This window comes from Neophocaena asiaeorientalis, unplaced genomic scaffold, assembly GCF_003031525.2.
Source record: "Neophocaena asiaeorientalis asiaeorientalis breed wild unplaced genomic scaffold, Neophocaena_asiaeorientalis_V1.1 scaffold629, whole genome shotgun sequence".
NCBI classification, from domain to species: Eukaryota; Metazoa; Chordata; class Mammalia; order Artiodactyla; family Phocoenidae; genus Neophocaena; species Neophocaena asiaeorientalis.
The window spans coordinates 6,304,013-6,308,619 of NW_020175468.1; positions in this window are offsets into that span (position 1 = coordinate 6,304,013).

The window sequence follows — 4,607 nt, forward strand, 5'->3', positions numbered from 1 at the left end:
CCAAAACATGGAGTTCTGCACCGTGATTATCCTATTGGACCTTGTAAGATGTTCCATATTGTAATATACTGGGTTTGAAACATAGACAGTTACTGCCTTTATTTTCTAAGTACAATCACCCAGGAGTTATTTAGAAGTACTTTTTTATATTTCCAACTGGGAGATTTTGGTGGAAGGAAGCTAGGGTTAATTTCTAGTATAATTCTTTTGTGGTTTAAATGGTTTGTTCTTTTATATAATTTATGGCTACTCCCTATATGGCCTATTGCTTACTAACCCTACTGTTTGATATTAAAATGTATCTGCATTTATCAACACATGATTTTACTTCTTCAGAACCAGTTGAGGATTAGCCAAGTCTGATGTCCTCTTACAGGAAGTTAAGGGTTTTGCCTAACCTTGTGAAACAAGGTTACAATGTTTTAAAAATCAATTTCCGATAAATTAATTTGCAAACTGGGTTCCGGCTTCTCCTTTCTTTGGTAATTGAATAAAGTTTGTTCTGTTCCAGTTCTCCCACCCCCCCAAAAAAAATCAATTACAAGTCACTGATTCATTGCAAAAAAAAAATCAACTGTGGGCTAAAAAAAAGTATCGGAATTTAGATTTTGCTTATTTATTTGTACAGCCTTGAACTAGCTAATGCTCCTTTGGTTTCTAAATTATTCATGTTGGGTCTAAAGTCAATTTCAGTCAAAGAAATAACTTTTAAAGCTGTTTGCATTCTTCTAGTTTGAGTTGCAAAGATAGAGGGGAGAGAAAGGGGGGTTAGGAAAAAGAGAGAGGAGAAAAGAGAGGAAGAGGGAGAGAGATAAATGAAGAATAGAAGGAAAGAAAATTAGCTACAGAATGGAGAAGGAGAAAAAAAAAAGTAGAGACAGAATGAAGTTCAGGTTTGTTATATCTAAAGATCAGCCTGTCTCTTCTGGATATCGACCCCTAATCGGATCCCAGAGCCAGACTGATTGTTAACTCTGACCCTATACAATCCCACATTCTGAGCCTAAACATCTCATATCAGTTCCTGACCCTGAACAAGCTAAGCCCTAACCCTGACCCTAAACCCTGATTCTGTTATTTGCACTGCAGACTTGAACTTTAAAGAATCTAAAATAGTCATTCCCCAAGTGGACATTCACATCCAGAGATGGTGTTTCATGGGCTTACAGTGGGTTAGGCAGCCTGTGGCCTTTCAAGCCTTCAACTTCCCCCTCTGCATCAGTTTTGTCACCCATCCCTCACAGCCTCTAAAGACACTTACTGAAAAAAAATCACTTCCTTGGTCTTCCATTCCTTTCAGTGCCTCTTCCCTTCTCAGTCAAGCATCTTCAACTATCTGGACATATTTTCTTTGCTTCTATTTCTTCACCTCCCACTCACTCCTCCATGCTCTCTTTCCATCGCCTCTTTCTCTAAAATTGCTTTTACTGGGCTTCCCTGGTGGCATAGTGGTTAAGAATCCATCTACCAATGCAGCAGACATGGGTTTGAGCCCCAGTCTGGGAAGATCTCACATGCCGCGAACCAACTAAGCCCGTGCGCCACAACTTCTGAGCCTGCGCACCTAGAGTCTGTGCTCCGCAACAAGGGCAGCCACCACAATGAGAAGCCCGCACACCACAACAAAGAGTAGCCCCTGCTTGCTGCAACCAGAGAAAGCCCGCTCGTAGCAACGAAGACCCAACACAGCCAAAAATAAAATAAATTTATTGAAAATAAATTAATTTTAAAAAATAAAATAAAATTGCTTCTACCAAGGTTGAGATTCTGGGGGAGGGTAAGAGCCCAGCTGAGGTGGACACCACACTCCAGGTTGCAAAACTACCTCCAGTCGTGAAGATATGAGAAGTTTATTCTTCCTTTGGATAAAGCTAATTAACTAATACAATCACCCCCAATTACCAGATGAATTTAGGATATGTGACAAATGGTGCTGTCAAGTCCTCTTACTTGAGGACTAGTTACTGTTTACCTTAAGAACATGTATGTAGGGGGTTGTATCTGTCTGGCTATATAAGGGAGTGAGCTTTCTTTCTTTCGGTCTTTGCAATTTCTTAGCAAACTGCCTGTAGTGCACATCACATTCTGGTTTAATGCTGTAATAAAACTTTTTCTTTTTTCTCTTCTACCTGTGTGGAGAGGTTTTCTGGGTTGAGAAGAGCCTTTGTTTTTCTTTTTTTTTTTTTTTCTGTTTTAAATTGAATATATTTGACGTATAACACTGTTTAAATTTAAGGTGTACAATATTTTAATTTGGTACATTTATATATTGCTATATGATTGCCATTGTAGCAATATTTCACACCTATATCCCATTACATAATTATCTTTTCTTTTTAGTGGTTGGAATAATTAAGTTCTAGTCTTTTAGCAAGTTCGAAGATTATAATAAAATGTTGTTGTCTATATTCATGTTAGAGCTCGATGGCTTATTTACTACTTGTTGCAAGTCTGCACCCTTAAGCAACATCTCTCCTATCCCCCGCAAGCCCATCTCCTTGTTACCGACCAAGGTTCCTGGCCTCCTTAATCAATAGAAATTGATCAGAGGCCAGCCAAGAAATTCAGGCAAGGCCTTATTGCGGTCCCTGCTGCAGCAGGGGGGAATGAGAACAAGTAACAGGTTTCCTTGCTGGCTTGCTCGCTGAGGGGGCTGCGAGCTGGTCCCTCACATGGGGAGAGGGTAGGGGTGTGTCCAGCGGTGGGGCTGGAGGAGGGGCTGAGGTGGTTTGCCTACCACTCAGGTGGTGGTGTGTGCAGGGGGCATGCGCAGTACCCCGATTTTGCTCCCGACCCCCTGCTTTTGCTCCCAGCTCTTCAGAAGTGGCAGTACGGCTTTTTGGTCTCTTTGTATCTTGTTGTCCAGATTTTGCCCCAACTGCGCATGCACGCGTTATTTTTTTTGGTCTCTTATAGTTTCTTTGTATTTTGTTGCTCAAGGAGACATTTGTCCAGGTGCAAGCGTTGCAGCACTGCAGCATAGGGTCCCACGTCCCAGCCTGTCTCATCCTGGTAACCACCATTTCTACTCTCTGTTTTTATGACTTTGGCTTTTTAAGATTCCACATATAAGTGATATCATACAGTACTTGTCTTTCTTGGTCTGACTTAATCTCCCTTAGCATCAGGCGCTCAAAGTCCATCCGTGTTGTCACAAATACCTGTAGCAGGATGTCCTCCTTTCTCGTGATGGAATAATATTCCATTGTGTATATATATATATATATATATATAATATATAGGTCTATACCCCAGAAGTGGAATTGCTGGATTTCATTTTAGTTACATTCTCGAAACACCCCCGACCTTCTGAATTTCTAAGACATCACCTTGCTGGCCAATCCTCAGAGAGGAGGTGCAGCCCTCTCCTTACAGATCATCAGTGAAGAGAGCCCCATGACCTTGATCACCTTTACAGAGCTCACTGGCCCCGGGGGTGGCTGAGACCTCTGAGGAAGGAGCGTGGCCCCAGGCCCCTGACCTATTCTCAATCGGTCACCTCCTCTGTTTCTCCACAGGCCCAGTGGCACAGCCCTCCATCTGAACCGGCAATACCACAGTCACAGAACATAAGGGCCCTGCCGTCCTGACCTGCCTCTCAAATGAAGCTGGGATCTCCATATGCTGGTTCTTCAATGGCTAGAGTCTACTGCTCACAGAGAGGATGAAGCTGTCCCTAGACAGCAGCACCCTCACCATCAACCCTGTCAGGAGGGAGGATGCTGGGGATTATCAGTGTGAGGTCTCCAACCTGGGCAGTTCCAGCAGAAGTGACCCCCTCAGACTGGGTGTGAAATGTAAGTGACCACTCGCCCCATGCTACATCTTCCCGGGAGGATTACTGTACAGTGTGCAAAATGGATAGAGGTCACAGGGGGCAGAATAGCAGTTAAGAGACCATTATAGTAAACAGATGGCAAAATCTTAATAGCACCATCTCTGGAAAAAATACAATTAGTTTCTAATCCTGGGTCTGACATTTACTCTGTGACCTTGTACAATATATTTTTTTTCTGGCACACTTTCTTTATATGGTAAAAATAAAAAGTATGTAAGATTTACCATTTAAATGATTTTTAAGTTTATAGCTCAGTGGCATCAAGTACATTCATATTGGTTTGCAATCGTTACCCATATACATCCACTACATTTTGGTTAGTATTGTCATCTGAAAATATTATCTTCCAGTCCGTGAACACAGAATGTCTTTCCATTTATTTATGTCTTCTTTAATTTCTCTTACTGTGTTTTCTCCTTTTTGAAAAATTGTTTTTCAGTTTTTCTGTGTACAAGTCTGTCACTTACCTGGTTAAGTTAATTCCTAAAGGTTTTATTCTGATTGATGCTGTTATAAATGGAATTTTTAAAGTGTCCTTTCCATACTGTTCACTTTTCATGTATAGAAAATACAACTGTATTTATGTGTTGGTTTAATATCCTGCAGCTTTGCCAAATTTGCTTATTAGCCCTAACAGTTTTTGTGACATTTTTAGGGTTTTCTATATAAGGTCACATCATCTGCAAACAATTAATTTTGCTTCTTCATTTACAATTTCGATGTCTTTTATTTCTTCTTCTTCTTTTTTTTTTTTTTGCCTACTTGGTCT